This window comes from Carcharodon carcharias, chromosome 14 (assembly GCF_017639515.1).
Source record: "Carcharodon carcharias isolate sCarCar2 chromosome 14, sCarCar2.pri, whole genome shotgun sequence".
In the NCBI taxonomy this organism is placed as follows: domain Eukaryota; kingdom Metazoa; phylum Chordata; class Chondrichthyes; order Lamniformes; family Lamnidae; genus Carcharodon; species Carcharodon carcharias.
The window spans coordinates 35,359,466-35,378,050 of record NC_054480.1 but is presented as its reverse complement, the minus strand read 5'-3'; the positions used below and the strand labels follow the sequence as shown (position 1 = coordinate 35,378,050).

At 45.0% G+C, this 18,585-nt stretch overlaps 1 protein-coding gene across 1 annotated transcript in view; it reads right to left on the bottom strand.

The window, feature by feature from the left end:
• The window catches only part of myt1b (myelin transcription factor 1b), a 68,298-nt gene that overhangs the window by 26,514 nt on the left and 23,199 nt on the right, over nt 1–18,585 (bottom strand). The window lies entirely within an intron of this gene.

The following is an 18,585-nucleotide window of genomic DNA, read 5'->3' as shown; positions in this document are numbered from 1 at the left end:
TTTATGTGAGGTTTATTCCAACCCTTGATAAAGAGACAAGCAGGGCAACCAATTCTCTATATGAGGTTGCACAAAGGCTGCAGTCATCTGCACACACACCTTTTACGAACATATGAATTAGGAGCAGGAGTAGGCCAATCAGCCCATTGAGCCTGCTCTGCTATTCAATAAGATCATGGCTGATCTGACCGTAATCCCTCGCCTACCACAGATAACCTTCCATCCCCTTGCTTATCAAGAATCTATCTACCCTCTGCCTTAAAAATATTCAAAGACGCTGCTTCCGTTGCCTTTTGGGGATGGGAATTCCAAAGAGTTAGAACCTTCAGAGAAAGAATTTCTCCTTTTAACTGTGTTAAATGGGCGACCCCTTATTTTTAAACAGTGAACTCTAGTTCTAGATTCTTCCAAACCCTGTCAAGACCCCTCAGGTTGTTAAAGGTTTCAATCAAGTCACCTCTTACTCTTCTAAACTCCAGCGGATACAAGCCTAGCCTGTCCACCCTTTCCTCATAAAACAACCCGCCCATCCCTAGTATTAGTCTAGTAAACCTTCTCTGAACTGCTTCCAATGCATTTACATCCTTCCTTAAATAAGGAGACCAATACTGTACACAGTACTCCAGACGTGGTCTCATCAGTGTTCAGTGTCCAACTGAAGCATAACCTCCCTACTTTTATATTCAATTCCTCATGCAATAAATGCTACCATTCTATTGCTTTCCTGATTACTTGCTGAACATGCATACTAGCCTTTTGCGATTCATGCACTAGTTCCCACAGATCTCTCTGCATCTCAGAGCTTTGTAATATCTCATCATTTATATACTATGCTTTTTTTGCCTTCCTGCCAAAATGGACAATTTCATATTTTCCCACATTGTACTCCATTTGCCAGATGTTTCCCCAATCACTTAACCTATCTATGTCCCTTTGTAACCTCCTTTTGGCCTCTTCACAACTTGCTTTCCTACCTATCTTTGTGTCACCAGCAAATTTAGCAACCATGCCTTCGGTCCCTTCATCCAACTCATTTATATAAATTGTAAAAATTTGAGGCCCCTGCACTGATCACTGTGGCACACCACTCTTTACATCCTGCCAACCAGAAAAAAGACCCATTTATGCCTACTCTTTGTTTCCTGTTAGTTAGGCAACCTTTTATCCATGTCAATATGTTACCCCTTACAACATGAGCTTTTAGTTTCCGCAATAACCTTTGATGTGGTACCTTATCAAATGTCTTCTGGAAATCTAAGTACAGTACGTCCACTGGTTCCCCTTTATCCACAGCACATGTAACTCCTTCAAAGAACTCCAATAAATTGGTTAAACGTGATTTCCTTTTCATAAAATCTTGGGCAGAATTTTACAGGCCATCGCAGCGGGGTGGGGCTTGACTTCGGCTGGAGTGGAACATCCTGCTAGCAGGAGGGGCAGTAAAATTCCACTTCATATTGACTCTGCTTGATTGCCTTGAATTTTTCTAAGTGCCCTGGCATAACATCTTTAATAATAGCTTCTAACGTTTTCCCAATGACAGATGTTAAGCTAACTGGCCTGTAGTTTGTTGTTTTCTGCCTCCTTCCCTCTTGAATGAAGGAGTTACATTTGCTATTTTCCAATCAAATGGAACCTTCCCTGAATCTAGGAAATTTTGGAAAATTAAAACCAATGCACAAACTATCTCACTAGTCACTTCTTTTAGGGCCCTAGGATGAAGTCCATCAGGGGACTTGTTAGCCCGCAGCCCCAACAATTTGCTAAGTAGCCCTTTCCTTGAGATTGTAATTTTCCTGAGTTCCTTCATCCCTTCCATTTCCGGATTTGCAGCTATTTCTGGGATGTCTCCTCTATCGTGAAGACCGATACAAAATACCTGTTCAATTCATCTGCTATTTCCTTATTTCTCCTCTTGAATCTACATTTCCTCTTTAATCCTACACTCAATCCCTCTTGCATTCAAGGCCAGCTTGTCCATTGCCTCCTTAGTTGTAGCCTTCAGCTGCATGTTAGCTCAATATTACATTTGAATAAGTACAGCCAGGAACGATTGGCCATAAGAACATAAGAAATAGGAGCAGGAGTAGACCATCAAGCCTGCTCTGCCATTCAAAATGATCATGACTGATCTTGGGCTTCAACTCCATTTTCCGGCCCGCTCCTCAAATCCCTCAATGCCCTGAGAGACCAAAAATCTGTCTATCTCAGCCTTAAATGTATTCAATGATGGGGCATCCACAGCCCTTTAGGGTAGAGAATGCCAAAGATTCAGAAGCTTTTGAGTGAATTGGCCCCTTATCCTGAGATTGTTTCTCCAGCCAATAGAAACAATCTCTCAGCATCTACCCTATCCAGTCCCTTCAGAATTTTGTAGGTTTCAATGAGATTGCCTCTCATTCTTTTAAACTCCAGAGGATATAAGCACATCTCATCATTTTCCTAACATTTAGGGAAGTTTCTGGTATTCTATTGCTCACACCACAGTGGAGAGGTTCACCCATTTAATCCTCACACTATGGGCGGAATTTTCTATAAATGAGACTATGTGCAATGGTGGGTGGCCACCCCGCTGTTCAGAATGGTGGGAACTTGTGCTCCATTCTGCGCTTGCAGTCTCATTAATTACGCAAAGGTGCGTATCAGTCCGAATCACCTGGAGGGTCAGGAGTTGATTTGTGCAGACACTGTCAGCTGGCAGGTTCAAAGGTCCATACGCCATATTTAAAGGCCAGTCCAACACACAATCTCACTCTTTCCAGCCCAACAAAGATGTCTGGCATCCAGAAGAGGAAGGCCAAGAGCCTGAAGAACAAGGCAGCACCCGGCTTCATGGACCAGGCCCTCCAGGCCTTGATCAGAGGGGTGCAGGTGCAAAGGCCTCACCTCTCTGGCCTGGGAGGGCATTGTGGAGTAGGTCAGTGCGGCTGGCAACCATACCCAAAATGCTACTCAGTGAAGGAAGAGGATCATTGATCTCATCTACTTTGCCAGGGGAAGTCATCCTTCAACTCTCTCCAATATCAGACTCACATCATGGCATCATGCACTCAAACGGTTACTCTCCTCAGGGATCTCATGCAACCATTAGGGGGACACATATCAACACTCATTCCCTCACTTTCTCAGACTTTCACATCCTGTCTATCATAATATAAAAGCAGATGCGGATGCTGGAAATTTGAAATAACACCAGAAAATGCTGGTAAAGCTCAGCAGGTTTGGCAGCATCTATGGAGAGAGAGAAACAGAGTTAACGTTTTGAGTCCATAGGACTCTTCTTCAGAGCCAACTATCATGCTTATCCTATCTATCACGTTGCTCACACTCCATCCTCTGGCCTTTCTGGGGAGGGCTCACCACGCTTGGGGACATGCATCTTACCCAACCTTTGCTTCGTTCATGGGATGGCTAGGCCAGCATTTATTGCCAATCCCTAATTACCTTTGTTAAGAGGGCATTTAAGAGTCAACCACATTGCTGTGGGTCTGGAGTCACATGTAGACCATACCAGGTAAGGACAGGAAGGGTTAAAGGACATTAGTCAACTAGATGGATTTTTACATGGTCATCATCAGACTTTAATTCCAAATTTTTATTGAATTAAAATTTCACCATTTGTGGTGGGATTCGAACCCAGGTCCCCAGAGCATTACCCTGGGTCTTTGGAATATTAGTCCAGTGACAATACCACTATGTCACTGCCTCCCCTCTGTCTTCATACAGGCCAAGCTGGTACACAACAGGCACGAGATATCATGGACCTGGGGAGGGACGGCCGATATTATTGCCCTCACTGAGTTTAAGGAAGCTGCAGCCGAGTTCGCTGGGGAGGACAGGGGTCGCTCTGTAGGGAAGGGGAGATCAGCCTCTCCCAGCAACCTATTACAGATCACAGCTCCATCACTTCATCAACTCCTTACATTCACACTGAGTCACATGCAGTCTTATCTAGCTCATGCTCATTAACTGAAATTTTCTTTTCTATTTTCTAGGCACTAGCAGATGAAGGCCACCAAGCCAATCCAGCACCAATGCGAGACCACAAACTTCATCCGAAGAGGAAGCTCTGGAAGAACCGTCACAGCACTCCCACGCACCCTCCACCAGCTCAGAGACACACAGGTCGGTGGGGCACAGCTGTAGACTAGGCTCGGCCTCACTTTCTGGGAACACCTCACTGACACGTCGCTGCAGCAGTTAGAGGCAGGGACAGCCCAGGTCTCCAGCACTCGGAGGGCTGCTGGAGACCAGCCACCCACTCAGTCCGAGTCAGATGATAAGTCTCTGGAAATGGCCGCCAACTCAATGCAGGAGATGCAATGACAGGCGGCAGAACATCAGGCAGAGATTTGACAGTTACTCAGCAGACTAGAGCTGGAGGAGTCTATCCACATTCTGTCTGATGTCATGGTTCCAACTTGTGAGTGCTTAGAGGTCATCATGGGAAGGCCGGTGACTACCATGGAAACCTTGACCCAGCAGTCCTTGCCAGATTCACGCTCGGCCCGGCACTCCATAGCTACACACCCTGGTGGGCGCCATCAAGATGACATGGGGTCGAGGCACCTTCACCTCCCTCCAGGTGCACCATCTCCTCCAGGAGTCAGGGCAGGGCTATCGGGCACCCACAGGGAGGATGAGTGTCAGCCAGATACCTCAAGATCCTCCTCTCAGGACACTCCAAGGGTGTACAACCGCTCACAGCCCCCTCTGCCATGGATTCCATCCACTCCCCATCCACTCCAACTTCTCAGATGGCCGAGGGCACTTCTGCCCCTGAGCAGGTGACCCTTATTAGGCTGGGACCCTCCAGGCCTCGGGCTACTAAATGCCGTCCACCAAAGTGATCACAAACATCAGGACATAGCAGTCAGCAGGCTGCCTCCACCTCTGCTGCAGGTGTCAGCGCTGCACCCAAGGGTAGCAGTAGAGTTAAAAAAGTTAAGAAAAACTGATGTCACTTTTGGGTCACGGGTGTGCTATACATGTAAAAAAATTGCACTTTTGTGAACACACTTGATGGTTATGTGAATGTTCCTGTCAGCTGAAGGTGTTATTTTTTTACTTTGGGATCCTCTTATTTTGAGGTTTAGCCTTGCTCCCATTCAGTGATAGTGTCCCACTGTGAGACTGATATTCCTGTGATGTCAACCTCAGTTGAATTACTCTCCGCACCCTTGTGTGATGTCAGGGAGATGTATTTAAATCTTCATTGGAAATATGTGATGTAAACGTTTCTAAACCTTCTTCCTCAAGGAACACCACTGAGTGAGGGCAGCTCATCGGCATTGATAATCTAGCAGCATTTGTGTCTCCTCAGTGGTAGTGGCAGAAGAAAAGACATGCACGGGAGGAGGAGATCCCTAGGCATGTCCACATCTCAGTCACAGCAGCGTTTGCATCATTAGATGGGGGCGAAGGCTTCAAGTCTTCTCTCGCATTGCTCTTGTTCCTAAGTGGACTCTCAGTTTCCAGAGTGAGTTCACTCATAGGGCCCCATGGACCAAAGCAAAGATCATGGCCTGGAGACTCATGAGGTCAGCACGTGCAAGTGTGAATGCGGGACTCATTCTCACTGCAAGTGCGTGGACATCCCCTAAGTTGATAGAAAATGGCATTGAGGGCGAGGAGAAATGTGGCCATATTCCCTCCCTTAACTTTACTCTTCCTGGAACCTGTCAGCGATTAACATATTATGGGTGCTTTTCCCAAGTGTTCCTTCCTCTATGGCGTGATTGTGCTCATACTGACCCTCAGCAGCCTTGTGAGGTTCATCCTCCAATGAGCAGTCATCCTCCTCCAGTTTGCCCTCTGGCAGGTGTTCACCTTTTTGCATTGCCAGATTGCGAAGGGCACAACACACTGTGATGATGGGGGAAACCGTGTTGGGAGTGTATTGGAGTGAGGTCCAAGCATCTGAACCGACACGTGAGAAACACCTGACCTACCTAATCCCATAGCCTTGTATGTTATTACGTGCCAAGTGCTCATCCAGGTACTTTTTAAAGGATGTGAGGTAACCCGCCTCCACCACCCTCCCAGGCAGTGCATTCCAGGCTGTCACCAACCTCTGGTAAAAAAGTTTTTCCTCACATCTCCCCTAAACCTCTTGCCTCTCACTTTGAACTTATGCCCCCTTGTGACTGACCCTTCAACTAAGGGGAACAGCTGCTCCCTATCCACCCTGTCCATGCCCCTCATAATCTTGTACACCTCGATCAGGTCGCCCCTCAGTCTTCTCTGCTCCAACAAAAACAACCTCTATCCAACCTCTCTTCATAACTTAAATGTTTCATCCCAGGCAACATCTTGGTGAATCTCCTCTGCACCCCCTCCAGTGCAATCATATCCTTCCTACAATGTGGTGACCAGAACTGTACACAGTACTCCAGCTGTGGCCTCACCAAGGTTCTTTACAATTCCAACATGACCTCCCTACTTTTGTAATCTATGCCTCGATTGATAAAGGCAAGTGTCCCATATGCCTTTATCACCACCCCACTAACATGCCCCTCTGCCTTCAGAGATTTATGGACACACATGCCAAGGTCCCTTTGTTCCTCAGAACTTCCTAGTGCCATGCCGTTCATTGAATACATCCTAGTCAAATTACTCCTTCCAAAGTGTATCACCTCACACATACATAAGTGCAAAAAGATTTTTACAATGGTTAGACATCTGTGCCACCGATGTGCCTTCAAAAATACTTTATCTTTCTTTTCCTATTACTTTGCCTAGGTGCAGTTCCAACAACCACTGTTGAGGTGGAGGCAGCCTGCTGACTGCTATGCCCTGTTGACCGTGATGACTTTGGTGGGCTTCCTCTGGTGGCCTGAGGCCTAGAGGGCCCCAGCCTGCTAAGGGTCTCCTGCACAGGTGCAGGTGCACCATCCTTGGCCTGACCTGCTGGAGCAGATGGGGTCACTGGCAGAGGGGAGGTTGAATGGCAAGACACCCTTGGAGTGTCCTGGGATGAAGCCCCCGGGGTGCCCTGCTGGCGCTCCTCTTCCCTGTCGGTGTGTCGGCACCTCCCTAACTCCCTAAGCCTTTAGTTCAGTCTGTGCATGGCCTCTGGCATCTTTGCTTAATGTTCCGCTGCCTGTCTCTGCATCTCCAACATGTCTCTTGTGGCCATGTCCAGAGGTTTTTCATCTGCATGGGACTCAGGAAGGGTCTGGTCTCCAGCAGTCCTCCAAGAATCAGAGAGCTCAGTTGTCACTTCCACCGTCAGCTGTGGACCCGTGCCTGTGATGTGCTCACCAGATTGTGACTCCAAGCCTACTCTAGAATGTATGCCCACCAAGGTGAATGTCTGTGGTGGTGAAAGGTGCAGGTGAATGCGTGATGATGACCTTTGAGGGTTCTGAGTTACCATCCGCAGAGGTGATGGTGGAGATGCAGTTTAAGTTGTGGGTGGGCTGCCATCTTTTCCTCCCCTTTCTTTTCTTGCTGGGGCCTAAGAGTGGAGAAGAGAAAGATATTGTGGATGCCTGCAGGCTCCCTTATTAAAAAGTGTCTCACTCTGTTGGTGCATCTGACAACTGCAGACTGGAGGCATCCTCACTGGCTTCCCGGGAGAGTCCTGTCTTGCCTCCGCACAGTCACAGTCCCAGTCTTCTCTCTGGCTAGTTGTGTGGCCTCCTCCTCAAATGTGGTGAGGGCTTAAATATCTGGCAGTCTGCCACTGGTCTTGGCCCACTCCCTCCTGTTGTGAGTGCATTTGTCCTGCAGACAGACAGAAGGACTCATTGTTATCCCAATGGGTGGGTGAGCAGTTTAGGAGTACGTATGCCTTTGCCAGCTCCTGAGCCCTCTGCAGTAAGTGACTAACAAGCAGGATGTCCTGCAACTGATAGAACACTGACACCATGGCTGGCACGCATTCAGTGCCCATATCTCATCTGCTGCTGAGTCCTGCAACTCGAATTCCTGACTGACATCCCTCTGCATTCACACAATTACACTCTCTGATGCCCTTTTAAGTGTCACTTTGAAGTGAGTAAATGGTGCCACTCACCCTGGTGGAGCACAGCAGATCATTCAACGTTTTCGGCACTGCAAACTGGTTCCAGTGTGGGCCCCACAAAGGCTAACCACTGTTGTGACCTCTGCTCAGGCCGCCTTGATCAGACAGTGGGGGGGCCTCCTGCTGCCATCTCTGGGAAACTGTACCTGCCTCCTTTCCTGTTCGACCTGGGGCAGGTCCTGCAGAGACGCAAAGCTGAACCATGGGGGCCACAGGTTGTTTGCTCTGCAACATTCACGTATCTGCAGGAGGTCTTCCCCTGTGGAACGACAGGCAGGCTGACACTGCTGGTTTGCAGTGAGTGAATGGTTGTTTGGATGCCCTTCCCTTTAGATATGGTGCTAGGTCCTTTGACCCCATGAGCAAAGGGCGGGGACGGTGACTTTTTACCTGCCTCTGCTGCAAGACTTGCCATGCTCCTCACGCATGCAAAAGTAATGAGCTGAACAGCACGAGATTGCAGGGGTCAGTGTGGAGTGGAAATCACTCTCATTTCCACTCCCACCACTCAAGTTATACTCCAGAACAGAAGACTCCACACACAACCCTACAACACAGAGGCAGTACAGAGGTCAAAGGAGGTGGTACTTAGGTAAGAGCTGGGTGTTGTCAAAATACTTGCAGATGTTGATTCCTGTGATTGATGTTGCCAAAGGGAGACATGTAGATGAGGGAAAGGAGGGCACTAGAAGTAAATAGCTTTACATCATTGTGCTTACTCCTAATTTTATTTTCAGCTGGTCTTTTGTCAAATTTCTTTGCTCTTTATTTTTGAGGCTTCTAGTTTTTGTTGGCACAATTGCTTGAGACATTTTTTGTTGTTTGGAAAATTTCCCTAAAATTTGCTGTATGGATTTCCAAATGGGGATTACCCGTTTTATTATTATATATGTTGGAGAATGAAGAGGTGGTGGAACAGGAGGCCAGGCTTATATGCAACACTGTAAATATCCTCTCACCTATCCTCCAGGATGTTTAGACCAAGAAGATGTTATTTAAACGTATTCCTGGACATATGTAGAAGAAGACATGACATTTGCTGCATCAGACAGAAAAACTGAAAATTTCCTCAAGAACCAAGTCAGCACTTACTGTGGCTCACTGTAGCAATTAATCTGATATGGACATAAGAATTTATAATAGAAATAAAATGGCAAAATGTATGACTTTAAAATGGGTTAAATTGTGTGTCCTGGTCCATTTACATCATCCTCTAACATGGTTTCACCTGAGGACTACACTTGCTTTATTATATATATATAATAGCTATAGCAGAAATTAATGGAAAACCTAGCACTATTTTAATAGCAATTAGAAAAGCTAAACTTGTTATATATTTAGCATCTGGTGTAAATTGTTCCTTTAGCATGCACAGAGATAATTGATTAATTAAACAGCAGTCCCTTGATATAAAATGCACTGAGAGTTGCAACTGGGAAAGAGGCTGTTAAACATTGCTCATCCATATGTTTGCCCCCCTCATATAGTACAAGGTAATCTATCTTAAGATAACCGTGTCAAATATTATAGTCCTGCTTTGTTCATTACCTAAAGTACCATTTTGCTTTCGTTAGCACAGGTAAGATTTCTTTCTTTTTGTTAATGTTAGCAAAAAGATGTGAATTTTTTTTAATTCATTCATGAGATGTGGGCATCACTGGCTAGGCTAGGCCCATCCCTTATTGCTCTTGTTCAGAGGGCATTTTAAGAGTCAGCTACATCACACAAAAGGGTGTGATCTCAATAAAAAGTGCACACAGACATCTCATAGAGTCATGGAAGTCTACAGCACAGAAAAAAGGCCCTTCGGCCCATCGGGTCTGCACCGGTCAAACAAGTACCTAACTATTCTAATGCCATTTTCCAGCACTAGGTCCATAGCCTTGTATACCATGGTATCACAAATGCACATCCAAATGCTTCTTAAATGTTATGAGGGTTTCTGCCTCTACCACCCTTTCAGGCAGTGAGTTCCAGATTCCTACCACCCTCCACCCTCTGAGTGAAAAAAATTCTTTCTCACATACCCTCTAAACCTCCTGCCCCTTACCTTAAATCTATGCCCTCTGGTTATTGATCCCTCCACCAAGGGGAAAAGTTCCTTCCTGTCAACCCTATCTATGCCCCTCATAATTTTATACACCTCAATCATGTCCCCCCTCGACCTCCTCTGCTCCAAGGAAAATAACCCCAGTCTATCCAATCTCTCTTCATAACTAAAACTCTCCAGCCCAGGGAACATCCTGGTAAATCTCTTCTGCACTCTCTCTAGTGCAATCACATCCTTCCTAAAATGCGGATTCCAGAACTGTGCACAATACCCTAGCTGTGGCCTAACCAGCATCTTATACAGTTCCAGCATAACCTCCCTCCTCTTATATTCTATGCCTCGGCTAATAAAGGCAAGTAACCCATATGCCTTCGTAACTACTTTATCTACCTGTCTTGCTACCTTAAGGGACTGGTGGACATGCACACCAAGGTCCCTCTGTACTTCCCAGGGTCCTACCATTCGTCGTGTATTCCCGTGCCTTGTTTGTCCTGCCCAAGTGCATCACCTCACACTTATCCGGATTAAATTCCATTTGCCACTGATCAGTCCATCTGACCAGCCCGTCTATATCCTCCTGTAATCTAAGGCTATCCTCCTCACTATTTACCACCCCACCAATTTTGTGTCATCCACAAACTTATTGATCAACCTGCCTACTTTCAAGTCTAAATCATTTATATAAACCACAAACAGCAAGGTACCTGATGTCGATCACTGCGGAACCCCACTGGACACAGGCATCCAGTCACCCTCTGCTTCCTGCCACTCAACCAATTCTGGATCCAATTTGTCAAATTGCCTTGGATCCCATGGGCTCTCACCTTCGTTATCAGTCTCCCATGCGGGACCTTATCAAAAGTCTTGCTGTAGTCCAAGTAGACTACATCAAATACATTGCCCTCATCTGGTCACCTCTTTGAAAAATTCAATCAAATTGGTCAGACACGATCGCCCCTTAACAAAACCATGCTGACTGTCCTTTGTTAATCCCTGCCTCTCCAAGTGTAGATTAATTCTGTCCCTCAGAATTGCCTCCAGTAGTTTCCCCACCACTGAGGTTAAGCTAAAACAAAAACAGAAATACCTGGAAAAACTCAGCAGGTCTGGCAGCATCAGCGGAGAAGAACAAAGTTGACGTTTCGAGTCCTCATGACCCTTCAACAGAACTAAGTAAAAATAGGAGAGGGGTGCCTTAAACCAGCTTATACTTCACCCCTCTCCTATTTTTACTTAGTTCTGTTGAAGGGTCATGAGGACTTGAAACGTCAACTTTGTTCTTCTCCACCGATGCTGCCAGACTTGCTGAGTTTTTCCAGGTATTTCTGTTTTTGTTTTGGATTTCCAGCATCCGCAGTTTTTTGTTTTTATCACTGAGGTTAGGCTGACTGGCCTGTAGTTCCCTGGTTTATCCCTTCCTCCCTTCTTGAATAATGATACCACATTGGCTGTCCTCCAGTCCTCTGGCACCTCTCCTGTGGCCGGAGAGGCATTGAAAATTATTGCCAGTGCCCCTGCTATCTCCTCTCTTGCCTCACTCAACAGCCTGGGATACATTTCAACTGGGCCTGGAGACTTTTCTACTTTTAAGCCTGCCAGACCACTTAGAACTTCCTCCTTTCTGTGCTAATTCTTTAATTATATCATAGTCCTTCTGCCTGATTTCCATACCCATGTCGTCCCTCTCACTTGTGAACACCGACATAAAGTATTCAGTTAGAACCCTATCTACGTCTTCCGGCTCCATACACAAATTATCACTATGGTCCTTAATGGGAACTACTCTCCCTAACTATCCTCTTACTCTTAACGTACTTGTAAAATAACTTTGGATTTTCCTTTATTTTAATCTGCCAATGTTTTTTCATGTCCCCTTTTTGCGTCCCTAATTTCCTTTTAAAGTTCCCCCTACACATTCTATACTCCTCTAGGGCTTTTGCTGTTTTGAGTCCTCAGTATCTGCCATAAGCCTCCCTTTTTCTCTCCACCCAATCCTGTATACCCCTCGACATCCAGGGTTCCCTGGATTTGTTGCTCCCACCCTTTATCTTTACTGGAATATGTTGGCCTTGTACTCCCCCTAATTCCTCCTTGAATGATTCCCACTGCCCTGACGCAGATTTACCGAAAAGTAGCTGCTCCCAGTCCACTCTGGCCAAATCATATCTGATCTATTAAAATCGGCTTTCCCCCATTTAGAACTCTGATTTCTGCCCCACCCTTGTCTTTTTCCATGACAACCTTGAATCTAATGGAGTTATGATCATTATCTGCAAAATGCTCCCCCAATGATACCTCTATCACTTGCCCGGCTTCATCCCCTAAAATTAAGTCCAGGACCACCCTCTCTCTTGTAGGACCTTCTACATACTGGCTTAAAAAGCTCTCCTGGAAGCATTTTAAGAATTCCACTCCCTCTAAACCTATGACTAACCCAGTTAATGTTGGGGAAGTTGAAATCCCCAACTATTACTACCCTATTATTTTTACACTTCTCTGAAATTTGCCTACATATCTGCCCTCTATTTCTCTCTGACTGTTTGGGGGGCTATTGTACACTCCCAGCAATGTGATTGCTCCTTTTTTGTTTTTCAGTTCTACCCATATGGCTTCATTTGAGGAGCCTTCTAAGATGTCATCCCTCCTTACTGCTGTAATTGATTCCTTGCTCAATATTGCGATACCCCCTTCTCTTTTACCTCCTTCCCTGTCTCACCTGAAGACCTTATATCCTAGAATATTGAGCTGCCAATCCTGCCCCTCTCTCAACCATGTTTCTGTGACAGCAATGGCATCATACTTCCATGTATTAATTTGTGCCCTCAACTCATCTGCCTTATTCGCCAGACTCCTTGCATTAAAATAAATACCACCCAACCTTGCCAAATTCCTTGTGCCTTAACTGGCCTATAATTTCTATGCCTTCCAGACTCACTTGCTCTGTCTTCTAATTTTGGCTGTGCATCTCCTCCTCTCAGGATCCCACCCCCATGCCAAGTTAGTTTAAATGCTCCCCAACAGCACTAGCAAACCTCCCCGCAAGGATTTTGGTCCCATTCCGGTTCAGGTGTAAACTGTCCGCCTTGTACAGGTCCCACCACCCCAAGAAAATGTCCCAGAAATCTAAAGCCCTCCTTCCTGCACCATCTCTCCAGCCACGCATTCATCTGGACTAGCCTCCTATTTCTATTTTATTCATCTGTTTAATGCTGTTTTCAGGATTTACTTCATTCTGAAAATAAAACAAGCATAATGTAAATTGAGTTAAAAGAGGTGAAATTGGTCTTGGGCAGTATCATTAACAAACTGGCTGCCTGTGTTACACCCTCTTCAGACGAGCTGTAAAACCCCAGCGTGTCTATTTTGTTGCCGGTTTTAGCCTTGCTAAAACATAGCATTGCACTGCATCAAATCAAACATTGTGTGGAACTCCAGAACAAGCCTGATGTTAATGATTTTAACAAGGAGGAAGATTTTGAAGTGGCACTGTTGCAGAAACAGAAGAGAATAGGAAATACCCAAATATTGGTGGGAGGCTTGAATCCTCGAAAATGGCAACAGTCTGACAATCAGAAAACAGAAGTTGTTGCTTATAGCTCAGCTTGATGCTCAACTATAATATGATATTGCAATATCATAACATGTGGTATTAGTGCCTGACATAATATTGCCAAGTTCACAGTGCAAATAAAGATTTGATTTTGAAAAATGCATTATTCTACAAAAAAAATTCAATTCCTAATAAACCCACAAATTAAGATTGCAAACATGTGAAAAATAAAAGTTTGTAGCCTCACTAATAGTGCATAGTGTAATTATAAACACACTACCTTGTAACTGTCAGTTAGTATTGATTTGATTTAATAAATTTTATGATATGAGGTCAAAAATGAACTCTGCTTTGTAAAACCACATGATATGAACAAAGTATTCTGTATAATAACACATCAGTTGGAGCTTTATCCTGTACCTTGTATAAACCTGTTTCAGAATATAATTTGTTCGGAAATATTTAGTCATGCAGTTCAGTAACTCTAACAGTATAATTCTAAATGGAATTTTAACAATGAAATTCATCAATCAGGAGGGTGGGAGTCAGTTCAGGGTTGGAGCCTTGAATCAGTTATTAGCCACTTCCATTAATTTGGGAAAATGTTGGTGTGAAGTTCACATTAATGGTACTCCTATTTCATTATCGTCAACTGTGCATATGCAAACCACAGAAAATTTAAAAAGTGACAACATGAATGCAAACTGCTGTTGAACAGCAAAACAGGCAACTCTTGCAATGAACATGTTCAGTGTGGAAGTAATCTAACTTACCTGTTAAACAAAAGAACAGGTGGTTCTGTAAGTGTTGATTTGATGAAAGTTTGTGCTGGGAGGGGGGTGGGGTGGGGATGGGTGGAGGTGAACTTTGTTTGCATTGCATACATTTTTGGGGTAAAACATGGATGTAAGAAGGGTCACTTTAGGGGAGCAACATCCTGTGCTTCAAGACACCTGAAAGACGCCTGACCTGATAATGGGTGAGACCACTTTTCTGCCTTCCTTTAGGAGAGGTGGTGGCATAGTGGTATTATCACTGGACTAGTATTCCAGAGACCCAGGGTAATTCTATGGGGGCCTGGGTTCAAATCTCACCATAGCCGATGGTGAATTTAGAATCCAATAAAAATCTAGAAGTCAGATGATGACCATGAAACCATTGCTAATTGTTGTAAAAACCCATCCGGTTTACTAATATTTTTCAGGGGAGGAAATCTGCTGCCCTGACCTACATGTGACTCTTAAATACCCCTCTGAATAAGGGCAATTAGGGATGGGCAATAAATGCTGACTTAGCCAGTGACGCCCACATCCCATGAACGAATTAAAAAAAACATGTGTTAGGGCCTTTATATATAGAAATACAGTCTCCTAGATTAAATCAGGTTTTCTCAATTTTCTTTCAATGTTAAACACAAAAATGGAGTCCTTCACAGCTTAACGGACATTGAAACATTAAATGAGCTGAATAAGGTGGCAGCTGCTCGTGAAATTTTAAATGATAATTATTACGAGTGCATTGTGGTTAAATATTAGTCTTTCAACTAACGTTATCACATTCTAAGCAAGCACGTATTTCATAACCATTTACTTTGTAAATTGAATCAAGCATTATAAAGAAAAAACAAGATTTTTTTTTCCCATCCTAAAATAATCTCAAAAGGAGTTTTACAAAAAGCCTTTCTAATGCTTGAGGCAAATATTACTGACTATGTCTTACTGAACTTAGTTAGCTTTCATATGCAAAATTAGTGGGCCAAATTTTGCATAATACTGCACGTATTTCACACAATAAATTCATGAAAATGACTGTTGATTTTGTGCAGGTATAAGCAGCTGAAATAACTGACAATTGTTCATTTTTTGAATGTTGAGTATGTTGAGATTTGATATTAGTGAGTAGGATGACAGATTTATTTTTAGCAGGGATGTTGCACACGTCACTAGCAAAGGTAGTCAACAATATAGCACTAGTTTCAGAAGACAATAATCACCAGGAAATATTTCAATCCTCTAATACCATATTTATATCTGTAATGACTATCATTTCTAAATTGTGAATGAAAGCCTATGACCTTGATACAACCTGAGTCAGTTCATTTTACAATAAAAAGTAGGCCATATTGTCCATCTTTTTCTGAAATTAACATTTTTAAAAATTATTTTAAAATTTGTGCTTGGAATGTGGATATTGTACATCCCTGGTTGCCCTGAAGACATTAAGAGACACCACGTTATGTGGGATGTGAGTCACATGTAGCACACAGGTCCTTTTTCAATCATTCTTAGCTGCCTCCTAGCTAAAGATGACCAGATTTACTAACTCAATTTCACAACTTATTATGGGGTACTTTGAACCCCTAGGTTGCTAGTCCAGTAACGTAACCACAAGGCTACCATGCCCTGATATTGAATGATGATTTATAACCCACACCCATTCTAAATCAGGCTTCTTTTTACCAATGCTGCCTCTTCTAAAACTGTAGATTCTAGGGAATTCAACTTCTGTGTTCATTACTTTGAATTACTCTGACAGAAACCAATGTTTTTTGGTAATAATAAAACTCAGTTTTACAGACTTGAAAATCTGTATATCTGTTAGTAAAGACACAAGAATGTGGCATTTAAACTGTGGCCCAAAGGTTTCTTGCAGGTATGAGCCCTGTCAATTTGACCCACAATGCTCAAGTAAATTAGAGCAGAATCATCTGGTCCCATTGGTGGTGGGTGTCAAGGCGGGTGTGTGCGGACAATATGTCAAGAAGGCTAAAAGTCGGTTTTATGCCATAGTGAAACCAGTTTGTGATCGTCCGCTCCACCCTTCAATGGCGGGCCACATTTCCCATCGCCACATGCCAGGAACCTAATTTCAATACTTTAGCATCTCATTATACACCCTGCTCGTCAGAATCTTCCCCCCAGGCTAGATCATCTGGACAGCTGACGTGTTTCACAATGGTACATTAGCAACCTGCACCTGGCAAGCTGCAATTCGCTTGGGACTTCAAGATTTGTTGGCTTACCTTGCTTCGGTCATTTGCACCAGGCTTCGCAGGCAGCACCACATCACTTTTAGGGGGGCTCACGGGCAGGTCTCTACCTACCAGAACAGCCATACGGCGGGGGTGGCTTTTCAAATATGGCAGGGCTAGGCCTTGCTTGGAGATGGGGGAGAAGTGGCCTCAGGCAAGGGAAGAGGCTGCAGGACTAGGGCAGTACTGGGGAAGGAGGGTATTCCAAGATGCGTGAGGGGGTACATATTGATCTGTGCAAGTGGCCTCAAAATGGTGGCGCCTGAGGAGGCCAGATGGAGATGTGAGGGTGCGTGTGAGAGACTGAGTGGTGATGTCCCTTGAGCTGGCAGTGAGTGATATGCCTATGAATGTGTGATGGGCTTGTGAGTGGGTGAATTGTGATTGATGAGATGGTCGACTTACCCCAGCGCACAGATGAGATCATTTGTTTGTTTTCTGCATTGGGTGACCAGCCTCTTGTGTGCAGCATGGCACTGACCATCCCTGCCACTGCCCCCCCCCCAAGCTGGAGTGGTGAGTCTGATGGGCCTCCTGATGGGCTAAAGCGGGGGTTGAGGACATCATGGCGGGGCTCCATGGCTTTCAGAAGGCGTCCGAGGGATGTACCACTGAATCGGGGGGCTGCACTTTTCTTGGCTTTTGGGGCCATGTCTTCACCGGAGCAGTCCTGGGCAGCAAGCATTAAGAACCGTGCGCGCAGCTGTAGTTTAAATATGGCGCCCGGCATGAGGAAGTGGCAAGGTAACAGCATGGTGGGAAAATCGGAGGCTGTCCGCCAGTGATCACACGTGTTTCCTGTGACTGCATAACATATAAGGTGGGAAGGGGACGATATGGTGCGAAAACCCGTCATTGCGGCTGGCGGGTAAAACATCTTTCATCACACCCGCTACCACACGTAATCTGGGACAATCTCCACAGGTGGGTAGAAATGCAAGCTAGTGAGAAAATCAATTGAACTGTAGATGCAGCCTGCAAGGATCTATAGTTTGCACCTAAGTGGCCCAAAAAGGCAAAATGTTTGAAGGGGTTGAGCTTTGGCATGTTGAGGTGCTCTGATTTAAAACCTCAGAAGTTAGAAATGTTTTGCTTCAGTGATAATTGCAATGCAACCATTTATGCCTGACCTCCACCTCACCTTTGACCTTCAGCAGACATAATGTTCTAAGTGTATCTCATTCTCCATCCATAGCTTACCAGCTCTGGGAGGTTGCTGGAACTGGGAAAGAGAATGATTCAAGGTATAACGTGCTGGCGGTCTTCAAAAATTGTTAGTTTTATCAATGACAAATACCAATAGCCTCCAATGACATCATCAAGAAGAGTGCCCATTCAAAGTCAAGGGCAGAACTTTCTGCCTGTTGGGTGGGCGGTGTGGGAGTGAGCGCGGACCTGATCGGCGCCCCCGATCGGGTCCGCGCTGCCATTTTTCGTGGACGAGCCATTTAAGGCCCGCCCAGCATGACATGCACTCAGAAGCGCTGTGTGCTCCCTGTGCGGGCGGTGGGGGTCGCCTGAGTCCGGAGGTGCCTCGGAGATTAATTTTAAGTCCAAAAAGTTTAATAAAGTTGCGAGAAAATTTTTATGACGCGTCCCCTCATGTGAAATTGTCACATGAGCTGGGACATGTGCATTAATTTCAATAAAAATTTTTGTCAAAATTTAAAATCATTCATGAAACCTCATCCTGCCCGTGGATGAGGTTCCATGAAAAATGCAAAGGCCGCCTGGTTAAGGTTGGACGGGCAGCTCCATTAATTATTTTAATTGAGTTAAATGGCCTTAATAGGCCTTTGACAGTTTGGCGTGCCCAAGTCGGCTGCGCGCCCGCCAAACTGAAAGTCTGAATGACGCACACCCGATGTCACTACACGTCGTGTTACGCCTCAGCGAGCAAGCCTCGCCCCCGCTCACCAAGCCGA